The sequence below is a fragment of the Ictidomys tridecemlineatus genome, unplaced genomic scaffold (genome assembly GCF_052094955.1).
Source record: "Ictidomys tridecemlineatus isolate mIctTri1 unplaced genomic scaffold, mIctTri1.hap1 Scaffold_102, whole genome shotgun sequence".
Lineage (NCBI taxonomy): Eukaryota > Metazoa > Chordata > Mammalia > Rodentia > Sciuridae > Ictidomys > Ictidomys tridecemlineatus.
Window position 1 is genome coordinate 404,333 of NW_027520983.1, and position 22,242 is coordinate 426,574.

General features: G+C 36.7%; 1 long non-coding RNA gene across 2 annotated transcripts in view; it reads right to left on the reverse strand.

The window, feature by feature from the left end:
• The window catches only part of LOC144372412 (uncharacterized), a 66,309-nt gene that overhangs the window by 26,259 nt on the left and 17,808 nt on the right, over positions 1-22,242 (reverse strand). For both annotated transcript variants that reach the window (XR_013432434.1, XR_013432433.1), the window contains exon 2: positions 12,747-12,920. This is a non-coding gene — a long non-coding RNA (uncharacterized LOC144372412). The remainder of the gene's footprint in view (positions 1-12,746; positions 12,921-22,242) is intronic.

Consider the following 22,242-nt stretch of genomic DNA (forward strand, 5'->3'; position numbering starts at 1 on the left):
ACATGAAATGTTATTTTGGTAATAGAACACAGTACCTCCTCCCATAGGAAATATGACAGTCAATCATTATGTTAAGCAAAGCACTGTCAAATAGACCACCCATTTGGTGATAGGACTCATACTGAAATTTTTAAAACATATTTGAAACAAAAGAAAAGAAAATTTTTAAGAGATGGCAAAAGTCTTAATGGAGAGGTTAATATGATTTAGGAACATACAACAAAAACACATAAAGCATCAAAGTTTATATGTGATTTTGTTGAAAATCCTCTGGACAACAGTGTTACAACTATTAAGGTAGCAAAGACTTCACTTCAATACAAAGAGCTATAAAATACAGTGAAGAATTCCCATTTCAGACTTCTGGATGGCCAAATACAGAGGCCTCCCCAAACAAGATTTCACTTTGAGAGCCAGAATGGCTTCAAGTTGGTAATCTTGGAGACCCAGAGTCCTCTATTGTCTTTACCTCTGTCACCAGTATCTTCCTCCACATATAGAAAACTGAAGCCAACAGCTGATAAGTTAGCAACCATTCCCATCTTGTTTACTAAAACTGTGAGTTATTTGCAGGAATGGTTTAAATAATTGTGTTGGGAGTCATCGCGGTCACTAAAGGACATAGCATCTGATCAGGACCCTGTAGCAGCTCTTATCTATCTGGAGGAGATGAGCTTTCTGACTTGTTGCTCTAGAAATGTCAACAAAAGGAAGACAGTATTCAACTTCTTCTCTCATATTTCCTTTGCTACTCAACAGGGTCAGCTTCCCTGGCATGTGGGAAGCAGATAGACAACACAGTTTAATAGCAAGCTTGGGTGTGGTTGTTACAGTGATAAGAGAAATGAAAGTGGAAAGAGTTTAAATAATATTTATGTGAAGAGTCATAACTTATTCCCCATGAGCTGTTTACAAAGCACATAATATTACATCAATTCTTAAAAAGCACCACTGGAATGTAGGTATAGCCAGTGGCTAATGTCGATGACTAATGTGCACTGTCAAAGAAGAGCAAATATTTCAAGAAATTCTTAACCAAAAACTGTAATATCACTATGATCTCTGCCATATTTAATAGCACAAAGGTAAATGCAGAGATATACATATCGCGTAAGATAAAAATAAACACAACTGCATTTATTTCCAGGTACTACTTATTATGTTACCACATATGTGTGTGCTCACATAATCTAGCTATACATGGGCATATTTGCAATTTCTTTTGGCACAGAAAGTACACAAGTACACATGTGACATGCATCGTTTTTAAACACATTATTTCCTGTGCACATGAAGACTGACTTGTATAAATCCACATGGGATGCACTCTCCTGACTAATGAGATTTGAATAGTCCTTGAGATATTTAAAGGTCCCCCAGGGACAACATAAGAGTATTTTCAGATAGGCAGATATAGAGATACCAAGAGATATAAAAGAACATACAGATAACATTTTGGGGAGTTCCATGACACACTGAGATGTAACACTACAACATAATTTCATTTGAAAAATTCCTGATGGGACAGAAACAAGTTGGCTCTCCATCTGAAAGAATTGATTCAGATGGTTCCACTGTGTTTAGCAATTAGAATGCCAAAGGGCAGTGAGAACATGGAATAATACAATATTTTATAAACATTTCTTTAAATGTTATATCCAAGGTATTAGGCAGTTTAAAAATTCTAATTACCCAGATCTGGGTCAGACACAATAGAGACTTTGTTTCATGCATTAGAAAAGTGAGCAAGGTCCCCTGAGGTCATAGCAGAACCACCTGTGGACAGGATTCCAGTTCTGCTCTGCAGGGTTTCAGAGACACTTGCAGGATGATTTAATTATCCTCTGCCAAGAATATAAACTGCATCACAACACTGAAACAAGCACCCTTTCACATTTGCTGTTGCAAAAAACACATCTCTCATGTTTATAAAAGGTAGACTAGATATTTTTATTTTTTTGCCAAAAGAGGGGAACAATAAATAACAGTCTTTAATATAATATAAAGACATACACAAGATTGGAGTGTGTTTGATGACTTTAAAATATCTTTTTATTAAGGATCAACCAGTGTTCTTACCCATCTTCCAAATTTCCAGGACCTTATAACAGAACATGGAAACACAGTTTGAGGAGAATAACTTGATTTCATTTTCTAAACTGCATACAAGAGAGAGAAATCTGACAAAGTGTACAACACCATAGCAGCTCATTCTACTGACAAATCACTTTACTCTATGTCTACAAAACCTGAATTTTATCTGCAAATATATGGACATACTAAGAAACAGAAGTATCAATTTCTTAAATTCCTGTATTGTTCTTTTATTACTGGAACAGGAAAAGAAAGGCTACTGATAAGGAGAAAGCACTGTGGTTGCTTTTTGGGGAATTTAAAAAATTCCAGTAAAAGAGAAAAGAATAAAAAATTTTCTGACACTTGGGAAACTAGGAAGTTGTCAGCCAGAAACAAAGAATACGTCCTCAATTTGGAGAAACATTCCAGTCCCTTAAAAACTCACACAGACACTAATTCATCTTGTGTTGATCCCTTCCCTCTTCCAATGTTACAGGCACCACTTATTGCTGTCACTTCCTCCTGATGCTAAAAGCAGTTAGCAATAGAGGCCACAAATCAAAAGCAGGAAGGTACCCCATACAAGAGAATGTCCTGAGCTTCAGATGCATACCAATATGAGCCCATTCTTCCTATCTTAGTACCCACCACTCAAATAATAGCCTCAAAATACATTATTCAAATACCCCATAACAGTATGCTTAGAGAAGCTTACTATGCTTTTAGAACAATTCCAAAAATTTTTCAGAAGTCCAAGTATTTAATTTTAATGCCCACAAATACCTTTCTTGAGAAGGGTATACACTTCACAAAGAAGGCAGAGGCAGCAGTTCTAAACATTTTTAAAATCATAAGATTAAATTAGCTTCGATTAGATTTTTTAAAGATTATCTCCCAGGATGTCTACCTCTATACAACAAAATTCAGCCTTCCCATGGCTGTTCCATCCCTCTGGCCACTGTCTGTGTATCTATCTCATGGCCCCTCAAATGTTCTAGAACGAGTTCTTTTTCATATTCATTTCAAATGCTCCTGTGCAGTGGGCCAGCTGCAGGTCTGTCCTCACCAGGTAAGCAGGACACAGAAAGGGGCAGGTCTGAATACAGGGACTCCTTGCTCCATCCTAAAGAGCTCTCTCAATTAGAAAGGATTAAAATGTGAATGTTGGCTAAGGAAACCTTCTAAAATGCAATCAATCAATTAAATCAATCAATTTAATCAGTGACTAAAGACCAGCAATTTAAACCTTTTCTCATATTAAAGGGAAGAGTGATGAAGACAAAGATGAGTCTGGACTTTTGAAGTGGGACAAACAGAATAGGGTAATCATATAAGGAAAAAAAGAAAATGTGGCAATCTTCACAAGTTTTATACAAAGTTAGCTCTATTAACCTTCAACGGGAAGCAGAAGAAACTATAGCTTGGCCTACAGGTGCATTTTTGTGTGACCCCTACTTCCTTTAATAAAGATTTTAGCTTTTGCTTTCATTAAAAAACTTAAAACCCTCTGTATTCAGAAGAGCTTTTTTCCTCAGAGAATGTCTTCCTAAAGGTATTAGTAAATACATAATACTGGCAAGATTGGGAAATGGAACAAAAATATTACTAGAGAATTTTTATCTGTAGTAATAAAATAGGAAGAACACTGAAATACCACTTTGACTAAATGCAAATTCCTGCTGAACTCTTTCAGCCCCTCTCCCCCCGCCACGTTTTTCTCCTTGCAGTACTCGATTGAAATAATTGGCACTCTACCACTGAGATACAACCCCATCCCTTTATTGTGAGACAAGATCTCCCTAAGTTTTCCAGACTGTCCCAGAACCTGCAATCCCCCTGCTCCTCTTGCCTCAACCTCCAGAATCCCTGGGCTAATAGGTGCACTGCCCCACCTTGGCTGGCTCCCAAAGTCTTTCTGGATCTTCCTTCCACAGACTTCTTTTCCCTCAGCAGAACAAATAAAAAACAGTTTGTCTTGGAAGAGTTGTCCACAATCCCAGATAATGGTTTGGGAATACTAATTGCACCAATGAAGAAATTTCCAATGGCCCGAGATACCAACTAAGGACAGCTCAGGAGAGACAGTACACTCTTTAGGAACACAGTCTCTTTAGCCTGGCTGATGGAGACAAGTTGGCCTGGCAGAAGACCTCTGTTCTGCAGAGGTCTGGGGAGAACCCAGATACAGAAGGCAGCTCCAAGCCTCTGGGAGGAAGGCAGTCCCACCCTGGGGAGTGATCTCCACTCAGTTACCTTTTACAGTAGCTCAGAAGGGATAGGATTCCAGATTCTTTGCTAATGTCAGGAAAAACCTTTGCAGGGGCCAGGCCTTAGCTGGACCCAGCTGGTCCAGCAGCAACTCAGCAGCCTTGCATGAGAGCACTTACTGAACCCCAGGAATAACTGAGAGGTCACGTAAAGCCAAGTCAGGAACCACAAACACTGGAGGGGCTCCTCAGGGCTATCCAATGGTGGAAACCTTAAACTGTTCAAGTGGGTCATTAGAACAACATTTTGGTAAGTAACCCCAGAGATGGAAATTGAAAGGTTCCAGAAGAATATTATTTCTCTGAAAGTATCAGGTGGTTTTCTGGCCTTTCAACAATGACAAAAAAAAAAATCTTGTTAAAAATTCATATTAAGTACAGGATATTTAATCTTAAACTAAAGCATAGTTACGTAGCAAACAGTGCCCATCTACAACTGCTGGTACTTCTTTAACTAACCTGGAGTAGGTTTGGAAAGAGATCATACAGGTGTTTGGACTAGGCACAATTTAGGACAGAAAACATAGCTTGAAAAAGCTAGAGTTAAGAGTTAAAACAAAACACAAAGTTTAAAGCAGAGAAAAGGTGGGAAAATTGACACATAGTACAGAACATTATTACTTTATTTACCTGTAGAGTATATAGAAAGCATCTTTCTACATGCAACGTTGGAAATATGGTTTCTACACCCTTCATTTTCTGTAAGCTTGAAGTGGTTGAATAAAATGCTTTCCTGTACCCATCTACCCACACTTCTCTTGGCAAAAGGATATAAAACATTTAATCATCACTTTTCTTTCTTGATGGGCACAAGAATTTGCAACTACCAGAAGGTCATTCTATGATGTCCCACAGCTAAAATGCAGGTACAATTATCCAACTAACTGCTCCTCTCCAACTGGTCTTAGGCCAAGTCCCTTGAGTTTCCTGTTTTTATTTCCCAGATATTTGAAACTGGTTTCTGCCTTTGGGTAGCCCTTTTGATTTTCCTTTTACCAGTTATCAAGACATCAAAACAACAATGATTTAAAACATGTTTTTAACGGCAATTCTCCTAAAGATTTGTACCTTCAATATAAACACTTAAAATATTGATTCAACCAGTCTAAGAGTCTACTATTTATAAAAATAACTTTGTCTATAGTTTTTCCCCATGAAATACTTATATTTATATTTTAAAGTATATATATATATATATATATATATATATATATATATACACACACACACACTTGTGTCTTTGCATGCATATATGTAAGCATATATTCTCTTAAAAAAGACATACCGTATTATCAATTTGTCACTGTCTTTACAAAAAAAGTAGGTTAGCAATACAGACTTAAAATTGCTGCCTTAATTTAGAATATATTCACAAGCATAATTCATTACTGCTTTTAAGATGTAACTAGCCTAAGAGAAACAATTTATGCTAGAAATTTTAATGAAGTCCCTAACATAAAAATGAGCAGTCTAAAACCTAAAACAGAGAAAGCATGGTCACTGCAAAACTGACTGCCTGGCTTCTGAACAAAAAAGAAAGAATTTGAGAAGTTCTCTTTTTTTTTGGGGGGGTAATATGGTAAGTACACATATTCTCTTTTTCAAGGAGTACATTAACAAAAGTTTGGAAAGACCATGAGCTTTCCCTGAACTTCATAAACCTCATAAAATATACAGTAGCCACTCCATTTCCATTCTTGCTCCAACAGAATAATTACAGTCATGATAGGTTGTAAGAAGAGCCTCCTAACTTTAACTCTGGTACACCAGAGTCTCACCCTACTACATTAACTATATTGAAAGGAAATATATATAATTTAACTCTTAGTATTTCTGATCCTATGAATTAATAATTACACTCGATCATTTCTCCTATAGTCCATACTATATTAGAAAAGATTTGGAGATAATAATATTTAATGACAATCAGAAAATCAAGAACAGCACAGGTGTTTCCATAGCCTACAGACCAAAAAATCCCTTAGATATATTCAAAAAGTTTAGAAAACATCAAATGAGCAAACATAAAGGATCAACTCTTTTAAAAACAAATGAGGGGCTGGGATTGTGGCTCAATGGTAGAACGCTTGCACTAGCATGTGTGAGACATTGGATTCAATCCTCAGCACCACATAAAAGTAAATTAAAAAAAAAACAAAGGTATTGTGTCCTATAACTAAAAAAAGTTTTAAAAAAATGATTTTCAGCATCCAAGTTTTAGGATTGTTTATTACCTGGTGCTATGCATACAAGATAAAAGGTCCCCATTGTATTTTAACTTCTTTTAACATTTATTTGGGAAAAAAAATCTAATTTCATAGTGAACCCACTACTAGGTATTAATATTTGAAATAAAGAAATTTTAGCATGGGCTGGGGATGTGGCTCAAGTGGTAGCGCGCTTGCCTGGCATGCTTGCGGCCCGGGTTCGATCCTCAGCACCACATACCAACAAAGATGTTGTGTCCGCCGAGAACAAAAAAATAAATATTAAAAATATTCTCTCTCTCTCTCTCTCTCTCTCTCTCTCTCTCTCTCTCTCTCTCAAAAAAAAAAAAAAAGAGAAATTTTAGCATATGCTTTGTTCTAAAAAATGTTAAGTGGTAGTAGAAATCCACAGGGATTGAAGAGGTGCACAACAAACTGCTTATTTGTACAGGGAAGTGGACTCCCATGAACAACACTTTGCTCTCAATGTGTGGTGAGACTTGGGCAGGTGCACTTTCTCCTGGGGTTTCCTGGAATTGCAGATTTCCCAGCCCTCACCTCTACATGAGAAACCTAGGAGGCACTTTCCATGCATGACACTCAGACCTTCCATGGACCTTTGGCCCAGGTGCAACTGCGTGGGAGCAGGGCTGGGGGCATCTTCCTTCCCTGTACTTATGTTATAGAATGACATCAGGTCCCCTGCCATAGCTGAAAGCATCTATCTCCACCAGGCAGTTTCAGAGGCTAAAAGGGAATTCTGTTGCATTACTTCAAAGGTGGTATGAAAGCTAACAGTATGTCCAGCTCCATTCCATCACATTTTCTGTGAGACTTTCTGCCCTCCTCCCAACACACATTCACCTAAAAAGTGTATGTATGTATATATATATATATATATGAACATGTACACACACACAGTCTCAAACTTTTGACAAGAAAAGTTCTAAGAATAAAAGCATACAGTATATTATTCCTCTCTAAATACAAAATTTTTGTTTACTGACAAATATTATAGATAGTATCAAGAGAATATTTGATGAGGTCACACAGCACAGGTTGTTCCATAGGCTACAGACCAAAAAAAGATAACAACCAAGTATAAAATTCAGCACTTAAACTTCACTTGTGTGAAAAAATGTGAAAGAAAAATAATGAAAACACTAAACAAGGAATAAGAGACTCATTATAGCAACATTTCCTCAGGTAGAACTGAAATAGCAAAAATTAAAGCATGGAATAATTAAAAGTTAATGCTCTGAGGTGTTTATAATCTGGAAGGAAAACATCTATAAAATACAAACCATTTGTCTCTATGTCAAAACTAGTTTAGCTTAGAGAATATAGCCATCCAACATAAAATCCAACTATCTCTTTTATCTTAAGCAGTAGAAAAAAAAATACAGACATCAAACTTCATATGAACCAAGTATTTCTCATCTAACTCCCAATCCTTACTAGCTAGAGGAATATATCCTATGCAATAGACATTTCCAGAATAAGTAAATGATTAAAGTGTTATTTGAGGAATTTACAGCATATTTTTAAAAAATAAAAAATCAAAAGCAAGCTCCCACAGCACAACTAAAATGTGGCATAATTTTTGTACTTGGCACCATTATGGCCAGTAAGGTCCTTCAGTTAAAGGCAAACCAAAGTCAAACTGGCCAACTGGAGGTGTAGTGGCCCACGGCCTGTGCTCAAAACTTTCTTTCTGAATGAAGTCATGTTCTGAATGAATAAACAATGAAAGCAGCTCTGACATCAAGGGACTTATGAAGAATGCCAAGGAAAAGGTTCTGCTAGACTGAAAGAGTCTGTGACAATAATCTTATTTCTTTATCTTCCTATGCTATTTAATCATCTTAGTGCTCTCCTCTGAACTACTCTAATCCCAGGGATGGGTCTGAATTACTCTAACAAACACTTGTAAAGACATTTCTAAACAGGGACATGCAAATGGGTCAACCAAATAATAATCAATTAAATTATTACTTTATATTTCTAGTATCATGAGTGTCAACAACAGTGCTTTGGGTTCCCTTTCAGCTGGCTAACAGTACTAGCCCTTAGCCTCTCTTTGACTGTGTGGCAGACTATCAATGCTTCCTGCACCAGCCTCACTGCATGCACCCTTTTATCTCACTTTTTTTGTGTTAATGTTGCCAGCCACATTTTCCCTCCATTATACACATTACTGTCACATTAATCTTCCAAAAAAATGCTCCTACTCCTCATGTCACTAAGGTACTTGGAAGTCATTAAGGACACACATTCTCCCTGGCCTGAGCATGACTCACAAATCCTTATCTCCAGTTCAGATCTTTCTATGAGTTCCAGACACATAACTCTCATCTTCCCCTTGATTCTCCATAGATACTGCAAACATAACAAAACAAATGCAGTATGTACCTTATTCAAACTCTCATAAAGCTGCTCTCCTTGTATCCCACATTTAGCAAATGACACCAAGTACATCCTGGGCATTAGCTCCCCAAACACTGATCCTGACTATCACCACCCTAAGCACTTATTTTCACAATCATTCTCCTTCACCCCCCAAATATGGGAGTCTTTCCCATCCTTTCCCACAGAAGTCAAATCAGCCACCAAAACTCACTGACTTAATCACGTCCACTTTCTTCTACATGGGCCCTCTGCTCAAGATCTTTTCTATTTAAGGATGTTCTTACACCCTCCTTTCCCTTCTGTTGGACAAATCAACAAATTTCTCAAGAATTGGAATCAATTTCCAGTTTCTCCGCAAAACCTTTCTTGACTTACCATCTTACAAATGCCAAGTTGTTATTTGTCCACTCATGTATATGACAATGATATACAGTATCACAAGTCAATTTTTGACTCTCTATCTTTTCTCAATAACAGCAAAAATTATGCACCATTTAAGGTTATCTCTAGGTGCTTTTAACAAAAAGAAAGAAAGAAACGATTGCAAAAGGCCCAAGTGTCATACTCCTGTTTGCATAATATTCACTGTGCAGGTCCAAAACAGAAATAAATTTTACACAACCTATACCACTGTAGAAACCCACTTGATGTGTGATGCAGCAATGACTAAAATATTTCAGAACACATTTTATGGTTTCCACACAAATATCTTCTATTATTGATAAATCAATCTGGTGATAAATCAGTGTGAACTTGAGTTATTTTTGTTCTCTTCAATCTTCCAACTAGGGTTATTCCTCTTTGTAGACAGGTCTAACTTTCTCAGGGACGTACCCTTATAGTCCTCAGTATACTTAACATGAGAAACTCATTTATGAAGGCTAGTCTGTGAATTACATTAGCAATTACTTAAGTGACAAACAGCTCTATGTAGATGTCAAATTTAATTTGCCCAAAACAAAACTCTTGAGGCCTCCCTCAATCTTCTCCTCTCCCTACTAAAGGGAAAATATACATCCTTGATTTATCATTCCTTTCCCACCCACATCACCAGGTATTGTTACTTCCAAATGCTATCTCTATTACTTGCACAATCATACTACTATTTCAGGTTAGAAATCTTAGGATTATTTTTTGCTTTGCTACCCCTCCCTTATCCACTAACAGATACTGTCAGTTCTTTCATTGAAAGGCTGTTTGTTCATCGATGTTTTGCTGCCATCTCCCCTGCTACCACTCTAGCCCAGCCTCTGAAGGCACCATGTACAGGTAATGGAAACAGCTCTCCAACAGCCTCCTGAAGGTAGCATCTCCTTTTGCCATCCACTCTGCACCTGCCCCTGTCCCCATTCTACCTAACATTGATTTGACCACACTCTGCTTCTCTCTGCTCATAAAGCTGTAATGATTTATGATAGCTAATATTACTAGGCTTCAGGTCCCTGCACGATATTTAAGACATTTCATAATCTGGTTCCATTTGGCCTTCCCATCTTTATTTCCTATTAACCACCTATGGACATAAAACCTGGCTCTTTTAGAACAGTTCTATAAGTAGCTTACACATAAGTCATACATATCCTCTGTTCCACATTTTATTCTTTTATCAATGATGTTCTCATTTCTGAAATCCATCATTAACCAAACTGTTCATGATACCTTATCATATACAATTCTGGGTCATGCTTCTTGACCTTGAATGCCTATGGCATCACAAATGTCAAACTTTTATAATATTAATGATTTAATTATTTATAAGTATGATGTCATCAATAATTTTTTCATATATGATATGTATTTGAATATAAGTTAGAGCTTTTTCCTTCAAAGTTATTTCCCAGTAAAGGAAAACCTCCCTTAATCCCGATTTCTTATAAACTTCACATGCTACAAAGTGTTTTATGTTCAATAGCAAAGCATTTAAATTCAAATGATCTCAAACCAATTCTACTTTTGAAGTATACAGAAGTCATCTGACAATAAATTTAAAACTTTTTAAAAGTAAAGAAATTCAATTAGGTGTAAAGAAATTTACTTAGGTCTTTAAAAAAGCTTTTAAAATTACTTTTAAAAAATCAATGAAGTTAATCACTACCCTGCAAAGATCATAAAAATGCACCTAACTTATTACAAATGTACAGGTATTGTATTTGCAGACATAACTTCCTGTGATAGCATCATACTTAGACTTGCTGCATCTCAATCAACTTAGATGGCTGTGCAGAGGATGTGCAGGTTAATTAATGATCAGCAGGCTATTAAATGACTGGAAAGTGGCCCAAATAAAAACAAGGATAGCCATGTCACCATGAGGCACTGGAAACATTGGAATCAAATAGTTTTGTGAAATATAAAAATAGCAAAAAGCAATGGCTTTAATTGCTTTTATTTCATATAATATGATTTTAAATACGTTTATGTAACAAAATTAACTAGTGAAATAGACATGTAACTACATATAACTATCTGAGTTTCTGTACTGAAGTTGGCAAAACATTCATTTTGGTGGACGGGGCAGAGATGAGCAAAGGGCGATCAGGACAGATAACAGACTATACTGGCTCAGAGTCACGATGGGATCAGAAGGGTACACGGCATGGCTACTACTAGGCCTGCAACTCATCCACTATGTGAAACCTCTGTATAGTTCAGATTCAAAAATTGGATTAAAAGTTACATAAAAGTAACAACTGTTCTAAAATTTTATTTTCATTGTTTTCTGCTAAATTTTAATGATTTGGCAGCACTGGTAAATACAAAGAATAATGTTATTTTACAGGTTACTATAAATTTCTTGTTCTTTATTACCATTTAATAGAACTTGGAAATGTAACACATTTCCAAAACTTCAGTCCTTCCCTACTGTCCTATACGCTTGTCTTTTGGACGTTAAAAATCATTGGTATTCCAAACTGTACTATCAACCATTCCACCTCAGAATGACATAATTTCAGAGATAAAAGATACATTTTTAAATGTCCTATTAGCACTCATTTTCTCTATTTTTTCCCCAAGAGTAAACTAGGGCTAAAGAATAATCCAATGCTGGTCATAGACAGAGATGAGACACAAGCTTAGTTCTTCCCCATCATTATTATGGGTTGTGAGCCACAGTACCAACTTCTGGGTACTCCACTTGGTATTACTGTGGTTTAGGAATCATAATATTTTAAAATTCTCAATATTTTTTTCTAGATTTTATGCATGAATGTACAAATGTCATGGGTCATTTCAGTGTAGTTTTCTTGTTACTTTAATGTAACTTCTGACTTCTCTCGAGAGGTGAAGTGCCTCATGGTCTAGCCATACCTATGTGATTCCTGCTCCCTGGTAAAATCAACATCAGCCTTCAATCCTCAATGCACAATTCTCCCTTCTCTTCTATAGAGTTCCTCATTTTGACAGATGAGCTGCCTTTCTAATTAGCAGGCTCTCCTCATAAAGTACCATCTTACGGTCAATCAAGCAGAATGGACCTGATGACAACAGATGCTGATCTCAAGCACAACACTCACAAGATTATTCATTATGCAGGGGTGACCTAGGTTGGCTGGTACAAGCTACCCTGCTCATGGGACCACAGCATTTCCATTCCACCTCCTAGGGAATACATACACTCAACCTCACACCAGCACCTGGTACACTTAATGCATCTCATTCAGGATTCTAAAAGTGACCGAACTCTGTAAGCTTGTCTTTGCCTTTTCAAACTCAGATACTATCATGGCTCAGAGTTACACAATTCTATACCTTAGAGATGAGTGGTTAACAAAAAAATATGTCTTACCTTCAGTTCTCTTTAAAGCTGAAAGGCACATATCCTTCCTTAAAAACTCAAAGGGATTGTTGCAGGTCCGAATGGTGTCACATTCACATTTCCCATTGATAATATTGCAGCCAGAGATAAGGTTTTCAATGCATGGTTCAAAACTAAGCAGTTAGTCATCATCCCAATTCTCATCTGCAAGACAATTACCCAGATAATATTTTCTTGCTGCTTCATTCAAAGACCTGTTTAAGAGCAAGAATATACAGGGGTGTCAAGATGAACTTCCAATTCTGACACCTCAATTTGTGAAAGCCAATTTTAATTGGCTGAAATTGTACAAAAGAATGAAACTTGACCTCCTACCAATAATGGAGAAGACTAAAATATAGCCATATGGATAGATACATATAAAATGTTTGTGTTCAAATTCTACTACCTCCATGTTATAACAATAATTGAAATCCCTTTAGAATTTTTTATTTAAATAAGATTTCATTAAATAGATTTTCCTGGATTTTTCCATCATCAATAAAATTAAAGAAGTCAACATTTGTCAATTTACAAAATAATAATGATATTATTATTATTATTATTATTATTATTATTATTATTATTATTATACAGGGATTAAATTCAGGGGCACTAGACCACTGAGCCACATCCCCAGGCATATTTTATATTTTATTTAGAGACAGAGGTTCACTGAGTTGCTTAGCACCTCACCATTGTTAAGGCTGGCTTTGAACTCTGGATCCTCCTGCCTCAGCATCCCAAGCCTCTGGGATTACAGGCATGCACTACAAAATTGTTCTTAAAACTACATTTTTTTTCTCCATCAGTAGATGCTAGCCTCAGGTTTGAGACAGTTCTTCAACTTAATACATTAAGGCACTAATGAACATTAAAAAAAATCAGATACCATTAAGAGTCAAGAATGAGACACAATGGAGGAGATCCTCCTCTGCTGCACTTTGGAATTGACTGTTAGTGTCCAATACTGCCCAGAGCTGAAGCCAGCAATGCCCCCAACACTATGAGCTAAGGCCTAGTGAGAGACTGAGAACTTCTCATTCTAAAGCTGAGACCAATCTGAGTGAGGATCACGAAATAGAGTAGATGTTAATAAATACAAAAGATCTTAAAATAAGCTTTGCTGGGCCCAGCTCAGAAGAATCCAACGAACATGACAAAACCATAGTCAGGCTCAAATCCCGGTAGTTAAAGTAACTCTTGCAGGAAACCAGACTGTTTCTCTATGGGTCTCTGGGAAATTACATGGGTTTTTCTCCCTCTTAACATTATCTTTAAAAGATACTTTATCACACCTGAACTAAGGATTGACTGTTGAATAGTAAACATGTTTCTGATAACCATATCTGAAGAGAATTTTAAAAAGTGCTTGAGTTTGAGAAACCTTAAACCTGTTGCACACACTAAGGCAAGAATAAATGCCATCCTAAGAATGTGTGTTGGGCTGGGGGTGTGGCTCAATGGGAAAACACTTGCCTATCATGTGCAAAGCCCTGGGTTCAATCCTCAGCACTAGGGGAAAAAGAAAAAAAAAAAAACAAGGAATGTGTTTTCACAGAAGAGAGCATAAACAAACAGCTATGGATTTTATGGGACTAACATGTGCTTCTGGTGTTATTGCTCTATGCACAAACTAGACAAACATCCCTCAGTGAAATAATTTTATTGCCAAGATGTCTTTAGAAGAACATCATTTATGATACAAAGAGCTTCAGGGTGATTCTCTGAAAGAAAAAAAGGAGAAAATCTGCTGTGTTTTGATTTTAGGAGATCACTTTATGTGACCAGAGCCTCAGCTCTCAGTAAAATGATTATCTTTTGGCTTCAGAGTTTCAACCGAAACACAAATGATCTGTTTTAAAATGTTTTCCTCCTTAATCTGCATCTGATCCTAGAAGCATATAATGCATATAATATTTACAGAAAGGAACTTTTTATCTCCAAGTGGCAGTGCAACTGCTCAAGTACTCCAAAAGGAAAACTAGGAACAAATTCAATGTGGAAATGGTGATTTTTTTTGTCTTCAGTTTCAACAAAATGGTGCGTCTAAATGATATCTCTGTGTCTACCTGTCAACGTGTTATTAGTACCACTATCCTGACACACTTCAGTGAAATGTTCCATGAAGGACTTTCTGTGATTGAATGTGTCCATCTGTAATTAAAAAATCCTTCAAACTCAGAAGTTCAAGTAACATTTGAGCCACTGAAAGACTTCATATTCCTCAGAGGAAAGCCTTATTAGCATTTTGGTAAATATATGCAGTATCAATGAGATATTGCATATCTACCAAGAAATGTTTCCACAGTGAAAACCCCTTCCCTCCACTAAAATTGGAACTTCCTGCAGACATCACCCTCTTGGGCTACCACAAAATTCTCTAACCTGTCTCCCTGCCACTATTTTCCTGTCTCTCCACCTCATTTCTCACAGTTACCAGAATTGTCTTTCTCCATAAACAAAGTATTTCTTTCTTGCCAAGAAGAAAAAGTCCGAAGTTTTTATTGTTGAATACAAACCTTTTCAGGACTGACATGTGCCTGTTTCTACAGACTCCTCTTTGACCCGTCTCTGCCACAGCCTAATGTTCTAAGCACAAAATTCTCTCTACAAACTCATGGAAACAGCCTCCATGCTTTGTTCATGAAGTTAATCTACCCAGAACACCTCCTTCCCTTCTTTCTTTTATGACTTCTATTCAAACTTCAAGACCCAGTTTATCTGCTACCTCTCTGAAAAGTCATCTTCAACTGGCTCAAGAGAATGAGTTATTCCAGCCTCTCACTCCCTCCTGCAGCGGTTTTATTTAAGTCAAATTTCCTCAATATACAGAGTTCTCAGATGCAAGAGCTGGGGTCTTATCCAAACTTTGGGAAAACAGTAAATACGTACATAAACACATACATACATACATATATGTGTGTGTTTACTATTAAAAGAACATGTTTAAAAATACAAATATTATTTTAACTGTTAATCATCAAAGAACTGTATTAGACACACATTTTAAAGAAATGTTTAGACATGCTGGTGCATTTCTCACTAAGCATCATCTGTCATTATCCTCCTTCCCAGCTCAGCTCTAAGATTGCAACCTCTTATCCCAGGACTGGCATCAAGAATCCTTCCAAGAAGCCCCTCTCAGAGCCAAACTGTTTTCCCTTCCATATGCATTTCCTTGCCTTGCTGTAGGAAGACCACTTCCACTGAATGTGGAATCAGAACTAAATGACAACTGCCCTTGATCACTCCCTGGCTCCATACCATTTGCTTCTTTCTCAGCAACAACTGTCTGGTAGCAGCACTGGAAGAAGCATAGGTGAGTCTGACTTAGAAACATCACAGATCTGCCTGGAAAGGAAGCATCACTGATTTGGAAGTCACAAAATCTAAAACACTTTTTTTTGAGAGAAAACATTTCAATCCCCTGCCCCCCCACCTAATCAATACTTTTTTTCTTTTTGACAAATAGCTCCCTTCACAGCAACTGTTTTATGGGATCAAATACAATACACTTCTGAGACAAATGCTTTTATAGTTTTCTATTAAAGAACATTATACTTTAAAATAGTTTAACTGAAAATCAACGGGGATTGGGAGCAAAAGTATAATGAGAAATTTGATTCAATCACAGATTAAATGAAATCTGAGTGAATCTGAGCCCAAGACAAGTTGAGTATCCCTTATCTAAATGCTTGGTATTAAAAAAGTTTCAAATTTAGGAGCTTCTCAGGCTCTGAAATATTTCAGTAGACTTTACATTATATATTTCAGATTTCAGAACACTTCAGACTTCAGATAAGGGATGCTCAACTTGTTGTGTTGGACAGTACTTGGCAAATTCTCTGTTTTGAAATTGCTATACAGCAAAGGATCCTAGCTCTGCTTCTCCAATTTAGTTCCTGATTTCCCCCTGGACTTGTCAGGGAAAAAAGGGTTAAAAAACAGAGGTGTTGCTCTTTATTTAAAACAAATGATTTTTTCCCCTCATGCTCCACACATGACAGAATGTAGCCTCCTAGACTGAAAGGTGAAAATAACAGAGGTACCTCTGTAAATGTATTTTAAAGTTTGTTACAGTAACAAATCAGGACACTAAATAAATTATCTTCTCTAAGTACACAGAAAAGGAAAAATCAAATAATTTCAGGTATGAATTCAAATCCATACATTTAATTTGTCCACATATGTGAGTACTAGAACAAAGACACATATCTAACTGCTAAGCAAAATCTCCACTCAGAAGGCCACTGGCAATACAATGCCCTTCCTTGGCACAACCACTGTGGCTCAGGGTGTGGCAGAATTACTTCATGAATAACCACTTCATCCCACAAAACATCAGTGATGCAATCAAAGGCTGAAATTTAATGAGATTAATAACTTGTACTATATTCAATCAAAGGTATCCTTAAGGGAAACTGGCTTTTAAAAAACTTACTTATTATTATCACAGTGCATGGTGGCAAATATGAGGACACAAAGTACAATTAGGTGCCATGGCTTCAATTTTTCAGACTAAGATGCCAATAGTTTTACATACCACATTTTTACACTGTTGGCATAAAGAGGACAGAATATGGACAGATAAATATTATAATGGACATAGCTTGACCTCATGTACCATCTGAAAATGTGCCGGGGCTACCCAGGGGTTGGGAGCCCACAATTTGAGAATGCCGTTCTAAAGAGTATGATCGTAACCTGCTACTACACATTAGCCACCAGAGCACAGGATCCAGGTCTGAGGAACAGCAAAGGATACCGGGTACCTGTTTTCACTGAACCATAAAAATGCATGTTTCTGTAAGGTGACTTAGCTAATATACAATTGGTTAATAGAAAAATGGTGTCAATACATAAAGCAAAAGTTGCACTAGTTTCTACGTGGCATTTCCCAGGACAATGTTACAAAAAAAATCCAAAGGAGTTTCCCCTCTCCTCCATGATGAAAGAAAAAAATCTTAAAATATATGAAGACCTGAGGCTGCTAATTTTATTCAAATTCCTTTTTTAGTACAAAAATGTTTCATTTAAGCTCTAATAGCTGAAATTTCCACAATTAACTATCTAAGGAGCTTGCACATACAAACAAAAGAGGTACAGACATTTCCCCTTGTATTAAAAAAAAAAAAAGGAGGAGGAAAAAATGACTCCTGGATCTTGTGTTTAATTTTGATGAAATGGGTCTCCATTAAGAGTAACTGACTTCAAGGACCTGTGCTCTGACAGTAAGCAAAATGAGCTCTGAAGTATGTGCAGCTGGAAAAGATGGGTTGGCAGGGACACAGGTGCAAAATCCAGGGTGGCTTGCCTGTGTCAGTATTTTTACTTGGGGTTTTATGATTTACATTTATTCTCCAGGTACATAGTTCTACAGGTTTTAAGTGGCCTCCTGTAACTGTTGTTTCCAACAGCTCTTATTTTTAGTGTAATAAATTATTTTGCAGAATGTGCGTTTTTTCTTTGTTTAAGAGCAAACATTTGATGCCAAAGTAAAACCATTGTCCTTACAACAGCCACATCCAGTCTTGCCCTGGACTAAGTCTTTCTGTCACACAAAGCAGACGCCTTAAGTTTCTTCCTCCAACAATTTATATGGAAGATTTTAATGCAAAGGCTAGTAGGAAAACAAAATTCCAACCTAAGGGCAGGAAAGGGGCGACTAAGAAGGATGTGAAGGAAGGGGCCTCATTTATGTATGGAGCACATCAATTCCAGACCTGTGGAAAGCAGCTCTGGGGTGCATCCTCCACCACACACAACACACCAGGAGCTGTAGGGACCAGCTGTGCACATTCAAGCCTGACTGCTCCTGGAGTCAAACTCTTTGCCCATCAAAATATCTTTCCATCATGTTGCTCAAGTCTGAATTACTACCAACATGAAATAAAATGTTTCAGCTACAACTATACTTACAGGACAGAGGACTATGTGTTAACCTAAAATTTCTGCCTTTCTCAAGGTGGAAGGCATTTGTACACTCATAGCCTTACCTTTTCTACCTTGTACCTGCTTAGGTTAATGGAGTTTACTCCAAACCAAGAGATAGCTGCACCCCATTATGTAGGAATCCACTTACCAGAAATATGCTACAGGAGATATTAAAAACAAAAAACAAATTCACGGTACACACTAAGAAGCTCACAGTAATGGAATTCTGTTGGCAGCAGAGAGGCTTCTGGGAATATATATCAAATTAATTCTTCAGCTGTCCACATATCCCTGTGGCTACAGTAAGATGCAAATATTTAATACTGGTATCTCTTTCCATGCCAGCCTAGAAACTCCAGTGTAATGTAAAATTGCTGCTCTTAACTCCCCCGGATCCCAGCTGGCTGTTATGGGGTGTTCAGTTCAGCCCCAGGAGGACTCTAATGCACTGAGCTTTCATTCTCCCTGCTTTGGGCCTAAGGCTGATGTTCCAAAGCTGGTTCTTTCCTCTTCCTCTCTTTCTTGTATTGTAATCAATGCAAAGCAGGAAGGGCAAATTTATGGTTATCAGTAGAAATTACTTAAGTTCCAAAAAATCTGTTTTACAGGCATTTCTACAAAGTAAAACCATGTTAGGTATATGAAACTGTATTCCAAAGTGGAGAAAGCTAGAATCTCTAAAATAACGAAAATGCTAAAATGCACAAATATTTGTTAAAGACTTAAATAAATGCAAACTTCTAAACATAAAACAAATGACAGGAGTATCTGTCTCTACTATGTCTCAGTGAGGAATTCACTGGAAAACAAGCAGTACTGGCCCAATTTACTAAATCAGTTTACAACATAATGTTTATTAATGGTAAGCACATGTTCCAAAACTGTAGTTTTCATCAGATACCTTAATAATACAAGTAACAGGAGAACCAGAAATGCACTATAGAATGCATATCATTCATTAATTATTTCTTTCAATCATGTGCTCCTTAAACACATATTGTTATCTATTATGCATCAAAACCTTAGCAAGGTGCTAAGCAAAGAGGTTTACAGTATAAAGTTCCAGTATTCTAATCAAAATCACACCAAATATATTAATAAAATGTTCCTAAGACTGCTGAAATAGAGGAAAAGGTTAAGGTAAGGATAATTTCCTTTCTGACAGCAGGAAGCTAGTGGGGAACAAGGAGGAGGCATTTAAAATAAGATAACCTAAGTCTCTAGAAGTAAGAATTTTGTGAAATCAGAAAAGAGAACAGGAGAGACTGGGACTCCAGAACATGCTGTCCTCCTTCTTTATATTCTGCCTACACCAGGAACTCTCTTAAACCACATTACAAACAAATAGACAATCCAGAGATGGGGTGTGTAACAGACAGGGCCTTGGCCTGAAGACCACAATCTGGCCTTGGAAGACCCTGAACAAGATATGTAGCTCTCTATGCTATAATTTTTTAATTAAAAAGGAGAAGGAAAGGATAATTCATGAGGTCACGATAGACTTCATGTTTCTTTGATTCTGCCATCTTTATTGAAATTGAACAATGTTAACAATATATTGAGGGTAGTCACAGAGACTACCCTCAATATATGTCATAAATCATATATTTATGACAGTCATAATTTAAATTTAAAATACTTTCCCATTATTACACTATATCAAAAGTTTTGAAAAATCCAAATTACTACACATAGGTAAGACGAGCCAGGAGTGTTTTTTTGATATAATGGTAACTTTCAATGACCTTCCTAGCACCTCTGGTCTTAGAAAATTCATGAGCTAAGGTCTCAAAAAAATTTTCATTTAATAAAACAGGAATGGTCATGAATTGGCAATGTCGAAACACTCTGTTATTATACAATTATCTCCACTACTGTATATATTTGGACATATCTATGAAAGACTTTTTTTTTTAATGAGGGTAATTTCTAGGCAAATTTACAAATACTTAAAATGAAGAAAAATTGAAGCCCCACATGTCAATGCTGATGGGACTCAACCAAGAAAATGTTTAATGGGCAACTCAGGGAACATAAGAAAGGTGAATAAATGATTCAACGGAAGTAATTAGAGCAACAGAGGAAGTCCAAATAAATAAGAAGGATAGAAATAATGAAGGCCACAAAGGTGGTTAATAAAACAAAACAAAAAAATTAGTTCTTCAAAAAGATTAAGTAGCCTCATGAATGGCTTGTGATTAACAGTTTCAGAGAACACACTAGCTCATCTGGTTTATTTTGATATTTATAAATATGTTTTTCAATTAGTTTCTGGATAATAGTTTTTACCAGAAAGTTACTCAAAGTTAGTCATTAAATGGCTATATTTCTGATTTTTTAAACAATCAAAACAATTGTTTGAATGTCCATTTAAGTTTTGTCCAGCTACAACTAGTTTGATTGTACTCTGTGCCACAGAACTCAACCTTTCTTTCATATCTTTTGCTTTGACATTAGATCCCCATATTTTTAAAGGAAAACCTTGAGTCTCCTCCCCTGACCCACATCCGGGCAGTGCTGGACTGGTCAGACACATCCAGACACATTCATTCCACTGTTAAGCAACGTAGTTGTCTCTGTACTTGTTCCTTAAATCACATAACTCCATGTCAATCCAGCCTTGAAGAGTCTCAGTTACCAAATGATGCTTAAAAATTAACAAATCTTGGTTGAGGTGAAAATGATCTTGGGAGAAGCTTCTAGTTGTGTTCTATTTTTTTGTGTGTTCATCTCTTGTTCAAGATGCTCTAAAAGCCATCTTTAGCTACCCCTTCTATACCTGGTCCCCAGAGTTGGATCTTCCTACAGACCGGTTATAATGTACATAACACCAGCAAAGTGTGTTAAGAAAACAGCCCTATCAAACTTCTGAAGAACATAGTTTCAAAGCAATGTCTACAAAATAAAGCCCAATATCCATGGCACGGAACATGAGGTCTGTTTAGATGATCACAACCCACTTCTTCCACCTCTTGTCTTTCATAGCACATATCCTCCTTTCTCCAACAACACTAGGTGACCTGTGTTTCCTATGCCACCCATGTTGTTGCATGATACTGGTGGCTTTCCATGAACTGTTCTCCTGCCTACAAAGCTTCTTCTTTTCATTTGCTTTGAAAACCCCTCTCAGTCTTTTATACTTCTGTGGATATCATCCACCCTACAGGGTCTGAATTATGTATTATTTCCTCTGTAGGACTTCTATTATATATTCAAAATTTTTTACTTACAGCAGTATAATGAAATTTATCATCAATTTTCCTCTACCAGAAAGTGACTTCTTTGACAATAAGAATATAGTTTTACTCTTCATCATTGAGCCATCGTAAGACTCAATAGGTAATACCTTAACAAAATAAAAATCTACATGAAGAATGAACAGGAACGGGGAGGAAGACAAAAGGGCTTGAATTTAAGCAAAGCAATATGAGTCTTTAAAGGCCAAACCTTTTCTGGAAAGTAAGTTTGGTGATGGGGAAAAAAAGTTGATTATTTAGAAATAACTGAGGATTATCTTTAGATCTCAGTCTTCCTACTTGTAAAATATTAA